Genomic DNA, 18,813 nt, shown 5'->3' with positions numbered 1-18,813 from the left:
AAGAAAACTCTTCCACTAAGTCTAAATAACCCATTTCCAGTTTTATATGCCAATAAATGCTCCATAAATGCTTCTGTAAAATCATGGGTCAGCTGATGAAGTTGTCATCAAGAAAGCTGACAAACTGGCTTAAGAGATTTCACGGCAATAAAGGGAGGAACTGGGAGGAGAAAATTCTCAATTTAAAATAAATGCTTTGCCACCATTGTTGCAATAGTGGAAAACAACATCATGTATTCATATACTTAATCCTAATAAACACAGCTGGAAGGCTTACTAGTGCTGCACAGGGGTTTTAAACTAGGGAGTCGCAGGAGGATGGGAATCAAAGCACCAGAACAGATAGTGGAGTGGTGGTGTTGAAAGATGTTTTAAGCTCACATACTGTACAGTCAGGCATCGAGCATGGTGGGAATATTGTTCTGAGCTGGGTATATTTCAATGTAAGAAGTATTGCAGGAAAGGTAGATGAGCTTAGGACATGGATCAGCTCATGAAATTATGACATTGCACACATTAGCGATGCTTGGTTACATGAGGGGCAGGACTGGCAGCTTACTATCCTGGGGTTCCGTTGTTTTAAAAGTGATTGAGTGGGAGAGATTAAAGGGGGAGGGGTGACCTTACTAGTCGGGGAAAATGTCACAGCAGTATTCAATCAGGACAGATCGTCTAGTGAGACTTTATGGGTAGAACTGAGGAATAGGAAAGCTATGACCACGTTAATGGGATTATATTATAGACCACCCTATAGTCCACAGGATTTACAAGAGCAAATTTGTAGAGAGATCACAGACTGTTGCAAGAAACATAAGGTTGTGATAACAGGTGATTTTAACTTTCCATATATCGACTGAAATTCTCATACTGTAAAAGGGCTGGATGAGAAAGAGTTCGTCAAGTGTGTTCAGGAAAGTTTCCTTAATGAGCAGGTAGAAATCCCACCTAGAGAGATGCTAGATCTCCCATTAGGGAATGAGACAGGGCAGGTGACAGAAGTTTGTGTAGGGGAACACTTTGCATCTGGTCATCATAATGCCATTAGTTTCAAGGTAATTATGGTAAAGGGTAGGTTTGGTCCTCGGGTTGAGATTCTAAATTGGATGGCATCAGAAAGGATCTGGAATTGTTGATTGGGACAGGTTGTCTTCTTGCAAAGGTGTACTTGGTAAATGGGAAGCCTTCAAAAGTGAAATTTGGAGAGTACAGAGTTTGTATGTTCCTGTTAGAATGACAGGTTTAGGGAACCTTGGTTTTCAAGAGATATTGAGGTTCTGGTTAAGAAAAACAAGGGGGTGGATAGCAGGTAAAGTCAGGCAGGAACAAATGGGATACTTAAAGAGTGTGAAAAATGCAAGAGAACACTAAAGAAGAAAATCAGGAGAGCTAAAAGAAGAAATGAGTTTGTTCTAGCAGACAAAGTGAAGGAGAATCCTAAGGGCTTCTACAGATATATTAAGAGCAAAAGGATAGCAAGGGATAAAATTGGTCGTCTGGAAGATCTGAGTGGTAATCTATGAGTGGAGCTGAAAGAGATGGAGGAGATCTTAACTGGATTTTTTGTATTTGTATTTTCCTGGAGATGAACATAGAGTCTATAGATGTGAGGCAATGCAGCAGTGAGGTCATGGACTCTATACAGATTACAGAGGATGTGATTGCTGTCTTGGGCCAAAATAGAGTGGATAAATCCCCAGGGTCTGACAATGTGCTCCCTCAGATCCTGCTGAAGGCTGGTGCAGAAAATGCCAGGACCCTAGCAGAAATATTTAAAACATCTTTAGCCACAGGTGAACTGCCAGAGGATTGGAGGATAGCTAATCTTGTTCTGTTATTTAAGAAAGGCTCTATGGATAAGCCAAGAAATTATAGACCAGTGAGCCTGTCATCAGTTGTGGGAAAGTTATTGGAAGGCATTCTAAGGAACCAGATATACAAGTTTTTGGATAAACAGGGACTGATTAGGGATAGTCAACATGACTTTGTGTGTGGTAAGTCATGTCTAACCAGTATCATAAAGTTTTTCAAGGAAGTTACCAGGAAAGTTGATGAAGACAAGGTAATGGATGTTGCCTACATGGACTTTAGCAAAGCCTTTGACTAGGTCCTATATGGGAAGTTTATCAAGAAGTTTCAATTGCTTGGCATTCAAGATGAGGTAGTAAATTGGAGTAGACATTGGCTTCACTGAAGAAGAAAGAGACTCCTTGTTAGTAGATGTCTCTCTGACTGGAGGTGTGTCATAGGATCAGTGCTGGGTCCATGTTGTTTGTCATCTATAATCAACAATCTGGATGATAATGTGGTAAACAGGATCAGCATATCTGAGGATGACACCAAGTTTGGGGTGTAGTCGACAGTGAGGAAGACAATCAAAGCTTGTCGCAGGATCTGGACCAACTGGTGAAAAATAGTAGATGTAATTTAATGCAAACAAGTGTGAAGTGTGGCACTTTAGAAGGGCCAGATAGGCCAGGTCTTACACAGTGACCAGTAGAGCACTGAGGAGTGTAGTAGAACAGAGGAATCTGGGTATACAGAGTTTGGAGTATGTGTCCAGTTTTGGTCATCTGCTTTCAGGAAAGATGTAAATAAGATTGAAAGAGCACAGAAGAAATTTACAGGGCTGTTGCCAGGACTTGAGGACATGAGTAATCGGGAAAGGCTGAATATGTGAGGACTTCATTCCACAGAACGTAGAAAATTGAGGGGAGATTTGATAGAGGTATACAAAATTATGAAGGGTATAGGTAGAGTATATGCAAGCAAACTTTTTCCACTGAGTTTGGGTGAGACTACAATAAGAGGTCATGTGTTAAGGGTGAAAGGTGAAATAAGGGAGAACTTCACAGGGAGGAACTTCACTCAGAAGGTGGTGAGAGTGTGGAACAAGATGCCAGCCAAGAGTGGATGCGGGTTGATCTCAACACTTAAGAGAAATTTCGATAGGTACTTGGATGGCAGGGGTATGGTCTGGGAGCAGGTCAGTTTGACTAGGCAAATTAATGGTTCGGCACGGACTAAATGAGCTGAAGAGCCTGTTTCTGTGCTGGTGTATTCTATGATTCTATGACTAAAGAGCACTGTGATTTCTACATCATTGCTCACCAATCATTAAAATCATGTTTTACCAGACCAAGAATGCAAATGGTTTAGACTAGTTCTCCATAGTATTGTACAAATGCTCCAGGCAATTACCTCAACTGTGACAATTCCTTCAAATGATCCTTCCTACAATCTAAAACTGTGAGACTTGAACTAGTTAAATGATGAACTCATACCTCATTGTTATGTGCCCGTCACTCCCTCCTACAATTTAAAGTGATCCATAGGACCCACATTACTAAAGATAAGCTGTCTCATTTTTATTCGGATATATCTCCCTATTGTGACAGATGTAACAATGGAGAAACTTCATTAATTCATATGTTCTGGTCATGCCCGAGTCTTGAAAAATATTGGAAGGAAGCATTCCAAACTTTTTCTGTACTTTTTAAAGTAAATTTTAAACCTAACATTTGACTGCCTTATTCGGTATTGTTGGAGGAAAAGATATTATCTTGGAGACACCTGATTTGCACATTTTGGCTTTTGTTTCTCTTACAGCTAGGAGGGCATTAAGTGGAAGGATGTTGCTGCGTCTACTCATGCTCAATGGTTAAGCAATGTTATGACATGCTTAAGTTTAGAGAAGATTCGTTGTTCAATTTCTGAATCTAGACAAGACTTTTTAACATTGTGGGGACCATTTCTGAATTACTTTCAAAATCTTTGATTTGCTATTATGTACAGATGTTGGCTAATAATATGTTTTACTATATGATAAGGATTTTTTTCCTTTTTTTCTTTCTTTACCAAACAGCTTTTCTTGGTAATGGGTTTAGATTTTTTTGTATAATAGAATTATTACTTTTCAATATTACAATTCAATTTAATTTACATGAATATGGGGTAATGAGACTATAAATGTGACTTAACTATATTGTAATTGATAAATAATATATATCCTCCTGTACTCTTTATTCTTTTATGTAAGAAATCAATAAAAATATTGAAAAAGAAAGAAATGATGAACTCGTAATGGGAAGTGCTTTGCCCATGTTATTCTGTCATTCCAAATCAGTCAAATAGCGTTAAGAGCTCTCTGAATGATTACACATTTCTGAGCATCCTCCTGGGCAGACCGTCAACTGAAGGGCACTCCCGTTGGGTCAGCAATATTGTAAGAATTTATTAAAAATTACCATTATTTAACTACGTACACACTAGACTGCAGAGTCCTCCAAGCAATCCATATGTTGCTTAGAACATTACTACCCACCTCAATGGGTACACCAAGCATGAAGTATGTCCAAACCAGATACGATTTCCAGTTGCAATAAGGAGAATTTTATACTCTCACATATAAAATATTACTGTTTGAGCAAAAATAGTAGCTCAGTCAACAAACCTATAATAAATATAACAATTCAGTGTTATTTATTATCTATGCCGCAATACTTATTTTCCCCACACATCTTCCTTATTCCCCCCCCCCTTTATTTGCACCTGAGGCTTTAATTTTTAATTGTTCCATCAACGAACACGGCCTCCTCTTATCCATCCTGTTCAGCACTATTTTATATGCTTCTATCAAATTTCCTCAAGGGTTTTTCCAAAGGAAAGATCCGGCCTCCAATCTATCCTTGCTTCTGTAGACCCTCAACCCATGTAGCATTCTCATACATCTATTCTGAACTCTTTCTAAAGATTTCACGTCCTTCCTGTAGTCTGACACCCAGAATCGGACAGAATACCCAAGTTGTGGCCAGACCAGCGGTCCCCAACCACCGGGCCGCAAAGCATGTGCTACTGGGCCACAAGGAAATGATATGATTTGGCGATATGAAACGATATGAGTCAGCTGCACCTTTCCTCATTCCCTGTCACGCCCACTGTTGAACTCAAACGCACGCGAGGTCATCAGTGACCCAAGACGTGCAAAGGGATGGGCCCGTGACCCATTTGTGAATGTCCCCGGTGAATCATCCATGTCAGCGCAGGAAAAAGATCAACTCCTCGAGCTTGCAAATGACGGTGGGCTGGAAAGTATGTTTGACATAACATCTCTGCCGGCATTCTGGATCAAAGTCAAGGCTGAATATCCTGAGATAGCCATGAAAGCACTGAAAACGTTGCTTCCATTTCCAACATCATATCGTTGCGAAGCGGAGTTTTCTGCAATGAATGCAATGAAAACTAAATTGCAGAATAGACTGGACATAAGGAACCCCCTTCGAGTATCACTGTCTCCCATTATCCCTCGATGGGACCGTCTTGTTGCAGGAAAACAAACCCAGGGCTCCCACTGATTCAGTGATATTGGTGTGTTGCAATGATTTTATATGTTCATATGGGGAAAATATGCGCTGTGTGTTTAGTATCCAAACGTTACTTAAAATGTTATGATGCTATTGACTTATAAGTGACTTATAACTCAGTGGTCTCCAACCTCTGGGCCGCGAAGAATGCAGTGGTACAGCAGTAGCCGGACGCACCCAGCACATCTTTAAGAAAAAAGCCGAAATAAACAAGCTAATTGATTAGGTGCCGCCCAGCACGTAAATGTCAGCCCAGATCAGAGGCTTTTTTCTTAAAGATGTGCTGGGTGTGTTCCGGCTTCCGCTGTACCGCTGCATTCTTCACGACAATGAATCGGTCCGTGGCCCGGAGGTACGGGACCAAAACGAAATTGAGCGTATTAGCCACTGATAAGTGACTTATAGTTGACTTACCACCTATATTCTGGCCGTGATTAACACCCCCCCCCCACCCCAGTCAGCTGGTCCACAAGAATATTGTCAATATTAAACCGGTCCGCGGTGCCAGAAAAGGTTGGGGACCCCTGTTTTATAAAGTTTCAGCATGATTTCTCTGCTCTTACACTGTATGCCTCTTTTGATAAGTCCTAGAATTTAGTCTGCGTTATTAGTCTCTAAACCTGCCCTTTAACGTTGAATGATTTATGCATCTATCCCTTTGAGCATAGCTTGCTTTATATTGCCTTTCCTCGATCTTCCGACCAAAATGCATCACCTTGTATTTCCTCCCCATTAAGCTTCAACTATTCAGGTTCTTATTGTAAAGCACCTTGCAAAGTGGTTCATTATCAATTCCATGTCCTCATGGTATGAGCATCAAGAAAGCCACTATCAGAGAAAAGTAGATTTCAATTTAGCTATCAGTAATTTGTTTGGTTAAACTCTAAATACTTCTGATTCTCAGAAAATGTTCTGCAAGATATTTTGAGTATTAAAATGCACAATAAGATATGCTAACGAAGTGAATTTTTAAAACATGTTTTGTTTTCTGTTCCACAAGAACTGCTCGCTGTTCCTTCAAATATGAGAAACTCAAATCTCTACCTGAAGTGACTTGCATTACAAGCACTTAAAACCAGAACTTCATCAGTATCATTCAGCTTCGGGATTATGCTAATTGGTTTGGGCATAAAAGGAGTCCTCTATTTGTGGAGATGTAACATGCAAGTACAGCTGTGTCTGTAAAACTGCATTGAGGCAGAAGGTCAAATGATACAGAACTGTGCATAATTATGACACACACTCAAGCAGCAATTGTGGAGGCATCAGCCAGTGTAAAAAGTGCAATTTATTACCACTGACAGAAATTAATTACATTTCATTAAGGTGTTTTTGGGGGGAGTAGTGTGGTGTTACTGATAAGAAAACAGAATAGCAATGCCTTTGAGGCTTTCAGGAGGAGAATACACTACTGACAAAAAGACCAGGCAGCAGAAAGTAATTTCTCAAGGCAAGCATTCATTATTAAATCCCTAAATTGCCACCATGACACAGCAGGGAAGCAAATCAGACTTGCTTCCCCTAGATCTCAACAGTGACTGGTCTCTGCAGTCATTGGCTAATTAGGAGCTCTGTACTTTTACCTTTCCTGCCAGGCCTCACTCTGGGTTAAGGCAGCCCTGGGCTGTGACAGCGTGATCCTCTGGGATTTGGTTATATACTGAATAGGGTAGTCTCTGTCTAGTCAATACCGAGCTATGACAAATGGGTTATGTCACTGCTCTTGCACAGTTCGTGCATTCAAAAGAACGACGAGCACAGAGTTAGTCCTACTAATGGATGAAGCTTCCTGACCCTTTTCTGCTTTTGCTTAATAAGTTACTAATGAGGAAAACAACTGCAGAAATTTAATTTATAATTGTTCTAGATTTACAAGACAAGAAATTGAATTTAACAAAGTCAATTATTGAAATTTAAATGCTGAGTAAAATACAACGGAAAACCTTATTAAAAATGTGTCTACAAAGAAAGCCGTCGCAATATTATTACAGCATCGCACAACCATATCTACTAGGAATAATTATAAATAAAGCACTGTGAAAAATCCATCAATGCCAATTTCCATGGCATCTGTAATACAGTATAAATCTCTTAAGACCGTTATCTCAGCAACACAGAGAGGCAACTCTTCAGTGCTTTCATCACGTTACCCTTTAAAGCACATACAAGATTAGGTTTCCAATCTAACCAAATGGAGCACGTGTGATACCCTACTTTTTTTCTGTGAAAAAAGTGATACACTTGGTTAAAATTTTACTTAGAATACTCAGCTGAAATCTTTGCATGAATTATAACACACCCTGATCAGGATTACAGATGCTCAGCCTAAATCTGCAACAAAATTTTCCGGCCTTATTTTTCATGAGGACCAAAAAAAAAATGACAGGCAGAGATTACCCCCCCCCCACCCCAACCTTGGTTTCCTTGTAGTTTACTCTGTCTTCCCCACCCTCACCACTCACTCCATATGGAGGCCTGAGAAACACTCGTAGTTAATAACCCTTGCTGCTGTCACTTGAGTCCAATTTATATATATTTGCCTGGATTTCCCTTCAGTCATTATCTTCTGTACTCAGCAAATATAGCTTTCCTCTGCCTCTGGCTGGCACGATGTAATTCAGACATATGCCTGAATCCATCCCATTACGGCTCAGCTTCAAACGATACAAATGTGTTCAAGAACATCAGCCCTTTAAAATCTGCTTTACCTTAGGGGTGCTCTGCAATAATTACACAAAGCTGGGTGATACGTGGATACATGTGGTGCACCTTTTATCAGTGGGTCCAGAAACTTAAAAGTGGAAAAGTTAGTGGTAGAAGACCACCTGGCCCTTTGTGCCTCGGATCTGCAATTCATTAAGCTCAAGGCTAATTGACTCAGCACCATTTTCCTGCACTATCTACGTAATCGCTCATTCCTGTAATATCGAGAAATCTATCGTTTTCTGTCCTGAATTAACTCGGTGAGTGAGCCTCCACAGCTCTCTGGGTCAGAGAATTCCAAAGTTTCAGCAACCCCTCAGTGAAGATAGTTCTCTGTATTCCAATCCTAAATGGACTGTTCCTTACTCTGATACTCTGGTCCTTGATTTGGCACTCCGCTTTGCCAAAGGAAACATCCTCCCTGCATTCCACTTACTGGATCCTAGAAAAATTTTGAGTTCCCACCTCTCTCTGCTTTAAAGAATACAGGCCTAGTCTACTCAGTCTTTCCTCATAAAGCAAACCTGATATCCCAGGGGCAAGTAATGGCTTGTTTTGTAGTTAGAGGACCAAAACTGTATGCAATGCCCAAAGCACAGTCTCACCAAGGCCCAGAATAACTGCAACATGATATCTTTGGTCCTGTAATCAAATCCTTTCATAATAAAGGTCAAAATGCATGTATGCTTTCCAAATTGCTTGCCATAGACACTATTATCTTTTAATGACAAGGATACCCAAATCCCTTAGAATATCATCAATCTGAATTTCTCACTATTTGAAAAAACACTGTTTTTATGTTTTGTGGACCCAAGTGGATGACCACACATTTTTTCATCTGCCACATTCCTGCCCATTTACTTAGCCTCTGAGAGGAGGACCCCCACAAAAGCTACAAAGAATCTAAGGAAAAGATACCCTCAGGGGTACCCAAGGTGGGGGGGGGGGGGGGGAGGATGAGCACCCCAGTCGGATGGACACAACGACATCAGACCCAGGCAATGAACAAACGACGATGAGGAAATAGTGTGCATGTGGCAAAATCTGCAAGAACCATCACGGCTTGAAGATCCACCAAGCGAGGATGAAGTGTTTGGCGGGACCAGGAGCAGCGCAACGCGCAGGTGTCCAACCTGGTGAGAGGAAGGAGGGGCCAGGCCCGGAGTCACCCCATAGGGCCCGGAACGTCCAAGTGTTGCAAACTAATCCCTCTAACATGAAGTCTAACAGGAGGTGGATCAAATGGCCAGCAGCTAACATGACTTCACTGTGGAAGCAGTTTGATGAAGATGTTAACCAAATTCTGGAGGCAATGGCGAAGGGAGGGATTGATAGGAAGCTGCAAGCCATGACAACAATTATTGTAAGATAGCTTGGAAGAGGCCTTTGAAAGGAAGCTCTCCAAATACGCAGGACTGGTCAGCAACTGTCAGCAGGCTGGATGGAGAGCGAGGTGTCTCCCAGTGGAGGGTGGCTGTAGGGGATTCGTAGCCCATTCTTTAGTTACAGCCTTCAGCATTTTGGGCATCGAGGGAGAGAGGAAGAGGAGAGCCATCCTCAATACCACCGATGCGGCAGAGAGGGCCTCAAGATGGCTGTGGCTCAAAAGGGGGGAGCCATGGAGTCATAAGTAGCTAGCCATCTGGACACAAGCTGGGGTCTGATCAGCCCCGGCTGGGTCACCTGGAGGAGGTTGTATGATGTTGAAAGACCCGAAACACCCGATGATTCCAGCAACATCACTGAAGATGTGTCCAGAAGCATCAATAGATGTATGTACACAGCCTATCTATATCTCCTTAAAGTCTCTTTACATCCTCCTCTCCAGTGACATTCCTAGCTGATTTGAGTATCATGAACAAACTTGGAAACATGACGTTTGGTCCCTCAGCCAGATTATTGACATCAAACATTAATAACTGGGGCTCAAGTACCAATCCCTAAACTCCTCACTTTTCCACATTCTGCCAAGCTGAGAAAAATTGTTTTCTCTCTGTTAACCCATTCTCAACCCATGCCAATTCATTAACCGGATTCCAACCGTTCTAACCTTGTTGACCAACCCCTTGTACGGGACTGTTTGTTTTCAAGTCTATGTTTCATGCTCAGATTTGAGATGAGCTTCCAAACATATTTCTGTACCATAAGACCACTTTGTCTAGCTCTGGGATGTTACCTAATCCTCCTATAACTCCGCTCACCCACTGCTAAAACTCCTCCATCTTGTTATCCGTCAATGTGATTACTCTAATGGAAACATGCTGGCCTTCCCATTCTCTCTTCTACAAACATGAGGACACCCAAACCCTTGCTGCAAGTTTAGATGACCCATTATCCATGTGCTTGTTGACCTATAATGACAATTGGTTTTACAAAACCACACATTTAAATTAGAACCACACAGTGTGGATACAGGGTCTTTGGTCCACTGGCCTCGGGCATCTATTCACACTAATCTCACTGTATTCTCTCCACATTCTCTTCAACTCCCCCATAATACTATTGCTCATCTACACCACAGGGACAATTTACAATGAAAAGTTGGAGGTTGCGGAAGAGGTTTACCAGGATACTGCCTGGATTCGAGGATATGTGCCATAAGGATAAGTTGGACAAACTAGGATTGCTTTCCCAGGAGCAGTGACACCTGAGGAGTCTGATAAAATGATGAGAGGCATAGACAGAGTAAACCACTGGTACCTTTTCCCAAGGGTCCAAAAGTCTAATGTCTAATCTTTTAAGGTGAAAAGGGGAAAGTTCAGAGAGTGTGGGGCAGGTTTTCTTATATATGAGGGGTGATTGATAAGTTCATGGCCTAAGGTAGAAGGAGACAATTTTAGAAAACCTAGCACATTTATTTCTCAACGTACTCCCCTCCTACATGTACACACTTAGTCCAGCGGTCATGGAGCATACGGATCCCTTCTTTGTAGAAGTGATCCACAGGGGCGATTGATAAGTTTGTGGCCTAAGGAAGAAGGAGGTGAGTTATACAGCTCTCGTTACATGCACATGCAGTTCAACTCTTTGAGTGAAAATGCAGAAAGTTTGAAGTTAATAACTCATTTCCTTCTACCTTAGGCCACAAACTTATCAATCACCCCTGCTGTGGACCACTTCTGGAGGTCCAAGACACCGATCTCTATAAAGAAGGGATCCATATGCTCCACAACCGCTGGACTAAGTGTGTAAATGTAGGAAAAATAAATGTGCTAGGTTTTCTAAAATTGACACCTTCTACCTCAGGCCACGAATTTATCAATCACCCTCGTCCATAGTGGAGGGTGCCTGGAATGTGCTCCAAGGGTGGTGATGTTGGCAGACACCTATCGAAGCATTTAAGAGACGTGTGAATATGCAGAGAATGTAAGAATATGGACCACGTACAGGCAGAAGGGATTAGTTGTCATTAGCTTAATTAGCTCAGCCTAACACTGTGGGGTCAAAAGGAGTGCTCCTGTGCAACGTTCTTCTGTGTGCTGTCTTCTAACTCATCATGTGACATTTCGATGTGGGAAGGAACTAGAAGGGGTGGCGGAAATCCACATTATCACTGGAAGGGTATGCAATCTCCACCCAATTAGCATCCATTTTCAGTAGTAAGCACAAGACACCGGAGTTGTGAGGCTGCACAGCACTGCTACCCCTGCAACCGTGCAGGTACCCCACAGCTACAAGAATTAATGCTCCTATTATTAATTATTTCTTCGACTTTGCACTCCTTTTTCTCTGATATCATCAGTTAGAACAGTCCAATGCAGCTTCTATCTCTCAATCACCATCAAATTTGATAGCCATTTCCATAGTTGCCACAGCTCAGAATTATGGAATTCTCTGCCACACCTTTCTGTCTTGACATCTCGCCTTCCTCCTCCATGATGCTCCTTAAAAGCTACCATCTTTGACCAAGTTTTCGGTAACTTTATATCTCCCTGAGGATTCAGTGTCAGTTTTTTGTTTGACTAAATCTTATGAAAGGCCTTGGGATATTTTACTACGTTAAGCATGCAATATAAATACAAGTTATAGCTGTTGCTGATATCCGAGAACTGAGCACTGCAGGTTGATTCAAGCAATGTGCATTAGATTTCATGAGAGATCATCATTCAGATCAATCAGTGCATTTGCAATTCCCCAGTACAGCATACGCAGACACTAGTTTTCTACAATCGATACTTAAATGGATTCAATGACCCATCCTGCATACTTATCCACAGAGAGGCAATGTCCAGCAATTCTGACGTAAACATAAAATCTAATTTCAGCATGCGCATGCTATCCTTTTTTTGGCCATGCTTAAAGGATGCTGTATGAAACACAAGCGAAGCAATGCTAAAAAACAAGGCAAAAGAAATGCAAACTCCATCCACTTATACTTCATATTATTTTCCCCCCTGGTGGCCAAAATTGTCTATATTGATCAGCAACTACTTGGCTAACATAAATTTGGTAAATTTCTGTTCTTTTGTGCTGACTGGGCGGCATTCAGAGAACCAGATGAAAATTAAAATCAGTGATGCCGCGAATCTGAAATTAACACAGAAATTGTTGGAAACACTCATCCTATCAGCTAGTGCCTGTGGAAAGAGGTGTAATCATTTCAACTGAACTGGGGAAGAGAGAAGGAAAGATTGTTGTAAGATACAGAGTGGTTAGAGGAGAAATGGATAGGACAAAGGGAAGATCTCCGATAGGCTCCATTCAGGATTGCTCTGGGGAGAAGATATTGATGAAGCCAGTTGGTTGATAGATTAATAAGTTGGAAAGAGAGAAAATATAAACAAAAGGATATGTGAAAGCTGTGAAATGCCGGATGGAGATGTAGGAACTGTCTAACAAATCAGGCAGAACCAGTGGAGAGAAAAAAAAGCTCGAATAAATATTACATATGGATAATCTACTGCAAACCAACCAATTCTGAAAGTGAATTATCTGAAATTGTTGAATTCATCATTAAGTTCTAAAAACTGCATACATCCAGATGGAAAGTATTGTTCCTCAAGCTTATGTAGAACAGTGCATGGACAGTCTGGGAACCACAAACAGATAGATCAAGGTGTGTGTGGGCTTGTCATTGTCTTCACATTGAATAACTTTTCCTTCCACTCCACTTACTTCAAATGAAAGCTGTAGTTATGCAAACTTGATGGAACCAATTTATGCGCATCTTTGTCTGAGCTGCATGCTACAGTTCTCGTTGTAGTTCTATCAGAACCCTCCTCCAACTCGTTCTGCTACACTGATGCTGCTTCCTGCAGTCGTACAGTACTGAGATTGTCACTGTTTTTGCTGCTAATGTCCTATCTGTTCTCACCTTTACGTAGTCTGTATCTGGCTCCCTTTACTTTCCTGCACGTCTCAACATTTGTTTCAAAGTTAGTGACAAATATTCACAACAAATAAACTAACTCACTCTGCTATGTTAACTGTGCTTCCTCCTACCGTGCCTCCATTCCGTTCTCCCAGTTCCTCTGCATCTGTTGTACCTCGTTCCATTGGTGAGCCTTCCCACACCAGATGTTGCTTTTCTCCTTAAATGTGGCTTCCTGTCTACTATTGCTGACAGGATCCTTGACCCCATTTCCCATAGCTCTACTCTTACCCACATATCTTCTCACATAGAATAAGATAACACCAAACTGGTTGTCATCTTCTATCTCACCAACCTCACATTCAGTGGGCCGTCCTTCATAATTTCTGCTACCTTGAGATTAGTCATGTTCTCCCCCCTCTACTCTTCCAGCATTCCTCTGCAACACTCCATTTTGTTTCCTCATCTCTAATAACCATTGTCCTTCTCATGAAATGTATCCATGCAACCACAGAAGATGTAGCTGCTCTTTTACCTCATCTCTTCACACCATCCAGGGATCTAATGAGTCCTTTCAGATAAACAGCAAATCACTTGCACCTCTTCCAATCAAATGCATCACACCTAGTGCTCACGATGTGGCCCCCTCTACAATGCAGATGGACTGACTGCTTTATAGAGCATCTTTGTTCAGTCTGCAGGTCGGCCTTGAACTTCCTACTGTCGGTCAGTTTAGTTCCCCATCCCATTTCCTTTCTGGCTCATCGCATTCTTCCAACGAAGTCCAATGTAAACTGAGGAATACCACCTCTAACTTCCCTGAAACTAGCTTCCTTAATCTATCAGCCAGATGGTTTCAACACTCGCACACTTTCAGATACAGTATATTCCTCTTATCCTAGCGACTCTTCCCCAAACTTAAAATCAACATGTTTTCTTTCTTCTCTAGTTCAGATGAAAGGACCTTAGCCTCAAATGTTAACTCTCTGTCTTTTTCCATAGATACTGCCTGCCCTGCTGGGTGCTCCAGCATTTTCTGCATTTGTAATTTATATATATGTATAGAAACAGCGGGACACACGGCACAAAACTGGATACTTGGCCTCCTAATCAGCGTGCAGGATCAGAAAGGCTCCTGTTCCACATTATAACCTGTCAGGTCATTCACTTATCGTCCTTGAATTTAGAAGTGAGAATTCCCATCATCAAGACACATTGCTTAAATCAACCATATCAAAAGTTATGAGCACAGCAGAGAAATAGAAACAGAGAAAAGGCTTTGCATTAGCAGATTGTGCAGCTACCATAACACTGCCTGCAGATTGATACACGCATCCCATTTGATGCTTTACCTTTCCAGCTGAGCAGCAGTTGACTGAATTACACCGCTGCAGCTCTGCCTTACGATGAACACAGACCTCTGTTACAAGGACACACAATCCGTATTGATCCTCGTAGCTCTGACTATGACCAATGTTTTGAGTGAATGCCTCTCAGAGCATGAACCTTTGTGGGGGTGGGGAAGGTGGAGGAATTAAAGATGAGTTACACTGAGCAGTCTCGCAAAAATCAAAAGAAATTATGGTGCATTTCAGCAACTACAACCTCACTGTACCCTCCATTAATCACTAAAATAAGTCACTTTTGACAGCCATAACCTTATTTTCAAATACCTTTGAAGTTCATCATGCCTACAGAGCATCGTTTACTTCAGTTAAATTTATTACACCATCAAACAAATCTATGCTTTACAAATCCCTTGCCATCGACACAATTTATGTTCTCAATTCCATAATTATTTACAAAAGTGTAACCTTTATTTTGTACTCAAATTTAATTAATCCATTTAAGTTCTTTCAGTTGTTGATATGCTGACAGGATAACTAAACATTGTAAATTGCCCTAAAGTTTATACAAGTGGCTAAACAAGAAAATGGGGAATTACAACTGATTGGTCTGCTGGGAGCTAGCAGGGACTTGATGGGCCAAATGGTCTTTTGTTTCATAATAAATATCTATTTATGTAGCTGTAAGCAGAAATGGAAAGAAAAAATATTTACAGACTGGATATAAGGCTACTGCAAATGTCATTTTCCTGAATGAATTAAATAAAGTAACTACACAACCAAAGTAATTCTATCAAAAAATACAATAAAAAGCAAAGAGAGGCCTCCAAATCAACTATTTTATATTTAAAGCAAGGTTAAGGAATCATAATGGCACATTAATTTATGCAGTCTGTTTTGCTCTGACCTTTACCTTTCACTGTGTTCTGGAGTCCCTCAATCATTGGCTTCTCAGTAACAAAGCATAGGATTCAACATGCCCAGTCCACATTCTTAACAGGCAGAAGACCATGGCATTGCCAATGTTCCTTCACAAATCACTCTCATAACACAAAGGGTGGGTTCTTTGTTACATCCTTCCAGGATATGATTATGATTCAGTGACGAGAGTTCAAGAAAATATTCAAGGAGCAACCTGACCAGAGCAAACTGGCTTTATACTCATCCTGACATTACCTAAAATAAGCTGCAACTATCACACAAAAATTCCCCAGCCTTTTCTTTGCAATGAGAAACTTTCCACCACAATTATATTAAAAGTTACCTTTCATAATTCTACACAGTCCCAAATGTGGTGTAATCTTTTTACAATTACTCTACTGTTATATTAGGCTGCATTATCCACCTTAATTAAGTAACATTTGTGAATTTGAACATATTATTTTAAATTCAAAGTTGAAAGTAAATACAAAAAACAACTGCAGATGCTGGAGAACTGAAATATAAACAGAAAGTGTCGTAAAGACCCCACACGTTATTCTGTGGAATGGGTAAGAGGGTAAACATTTCAGTTTGTAACTCCTTCATCACAATTCCTTTGACTGAGGGACTTTGATCTGAAAGATGAATTTGGCTCCTCTCCCACAGATGTGACAGAACTGTAAGTAAATCCAGTTTTCAGTTTGACCCAAGATTATTTAAATAACTACATGGAGGAGGGGCAAAATCAGTGAACTGTAAGCAGTCCATGAGGCAAACCATCAATTTTGCTCCACCTGACCAATTCAGCTCTTTTTTTTAACCAGTTATTGTGGAAGACTAAATATGTGTACTTTCATTGGCAGTACGTTGGTTTGGAAACACAGAAGAAAAGCACTCGGTCATAGAGAGATACCACACACACAAACAGGTCCACTAAATCCATGCTAACATCAAATACCTACCTTTACATTAATTGTACTCTAACCCATTTATTAGTGTTGGCACGTGGCCAGGTGGTTAAGGCGTTCGTCTAGTGATCTGAAGGTCGCTAGTTCGAGCCTAGGCTGAGGCAGCGTGTTGTGTCCTTGAGCAAGGCACTTAACCACACATTGCTCTGCGACGACACCAGAGCCAAGCTGTATGGGCCCTAATGCCCTTCCCTTGGACAAGATCGGTGGAGTGGAGAAGGGAGACTTGCAGCATGGGCAACTGCCGGTCTTCCATACAACCTTGCCCAGGCCTGCGCCCTGGAAACCTCGCAAGGCGCAAATCCATGGTCTCATGAGACTAATGGATGCCTAAAAAAAAACATTTATTCCTCCACATTCCATCACCTTCATCCCCCACCGCAGGTTCAACCTGTTATCTGACACGAAAAGTAATTAAAAGTCTAATTAGCCTACAACATCATTAATTTTGGGGGTGTGGGAGGAAAGCAGAGCACTTGGCAGAAACCCATGCAATCACAGAGAGAATATGTACAACTCACACAGAGGTCAAGACTGAGCCTGACCCACTGGGCAGAAGTTCTACCTCTCAGCAAAGAGCCTTGGTGCTCAGACAGACAACAGGAGGCCCAATTTGCACTGTTCTCATTCTGAAACAGGACATGCTTCAAAGGGGGGCTTTTATTAAAAGTTCAGCAGTAGCCATCACTATTTGCAGCAGCGTCTAAAGAATAATGTTTAAAGAAGAGAAATACCAATGGGGCAGAATGAAATATAAATTAAGGGTAAAAACAGCTTTCAAACTAATGCAGTTGCATTACAGATGGAAGATACAGTACATGTAGGTAGTTATTGTAACTGAATAAACCACTGGTCGATGAAAAATCTCAGTCTCCTTGTTGCCCTGTACTATTCACTATGCTGACAGACTAAATGACAACAGTTACCATGGATATTATCATGTGCATCTTGGAGACAAGTGTGCAAGTCAGCATGGGCCATTAATAAATGGCGTCTCTCAGTCAAATAGTTCCCATGACCTTGGTAGTGATCGACAAAGTTATGCCTAATTAAAGTTATGCAAATTTATGAAATCTGTCCTCATATTTACAGAGCAGCTGAATGACACAAATGCATTGCAGAATCTCAAGGGCTGGATAAGGAAATTTAAATTCTTCTTAAAGTACGAGTGCCTTTAAATGTGGAGAAAATGAAAACTGAGCAGATTAACTGCAAAGCCAGTATTTGTTAGAGCCTTAAATGTCTTCAGCGATGGGCCAATACGTTTGAAAGGGTCTCTTTGAACATATGGATAAATGGGTGTAGGATAGCAAATGTAATTAAGAGAAGGTTGACCTTTGTGGGACCCCATCAACGCTCACCATGCATTTTAAAAAACAATTCTGTTTTGCTATCCAACCAGAATTTTTGCAGATTGCTGAACAAGGGCTTATACAATTTGCATAATGTATTTCACTTTCCAGAGATGATACATAAAATTAATGTAATAAAGCTTCCATATATTGGAGTTTTAAAGCAAACAAAAACTAGTGAAATTAGCAGGAAATTAATCCAGCTGGATTCAAAATAGATTTGGTACTATAAAGCAGAGGCGATGATAAAGTCAGATCCAAGAACAATTGCCTGCTCATGGACGAGGTGTATTAATGTAGATAAATGCGTGTGCTTATGCATGTGAATTGGGTTAACAGCATGCTTCATTATGGAAGTGACTACAGACCTGTAATTATTTTATTTGAGTTCAAGACTATCGGAGGGTTAGAGAATGGTAGCTCTGCTAATGTTAAATTAATTTTGCTTACTAAAATACTGCTTACCAAGAGATTTTCAATTTTGACACAAGGTAATCTTCCCAAGTGTAAAGGAGTGTGAATTGTATTAACTAGGGAAATAATTTCCTTTGTTTATACCAAAATGGATAAAGCAGGGAGAAGCCCTTTACTTTCGTGCTTTCTTCCTTGCTGCCTTTCAGGGAATACATGCTTTAGGCAATGCAAGAATGGGGGAAGGAAAATGAAGGAGCTAACCGGTTAGCACAGCTTCATACCTCTGCAAAGGATTTGGTCAATGGCCTTACTAGTAAGTTCCGTTTTTGCAAAAACATACAATTCATTTTTAAAATTTAATTTTATTGTAAATAATTGTACTTATGTGCAAATTATAGTCACATAGACTGAATTAACTGTGACCATATTGACATTAAT

At 40.9% G+C, this 18,813-nt stretch overlaps 1 protein-coding gene across 2 annotated transcripts in view; it reads right to left on the bottom strand.

Moving 5' to 3' along the window:
- The window catches only part of LOC140212582 (doublecortin domain-containing protein 2-like), a 207,694-nt gene that overhangs the window by 81,446 nt on the left and 107,435 nt on the right, over window positions 1–18,813 (bottom strand). The gene's annotated exons all lie outside the window — the stretch shown is intronic.

This window comes from Mobula birostris, chromosome 19 (genome assembly GCF_030028105.1).
Source record: "Mobula birostris isolate sMobBir1 chromosome 19, sMobBir1.hap1, whole genome shotgun sequence".
Classification (NCBI taxonomy): Eukaryota; Metazoa; Chordata; class Chondrichthyes; order Myliobatiformes; family Myliobatidae; genus Mobula; species Mobula birostris.
Note: the sequence above shows the minus strand (reverse complement) of the source record. Positions and strands in the feature narration are given on the sequence as shown.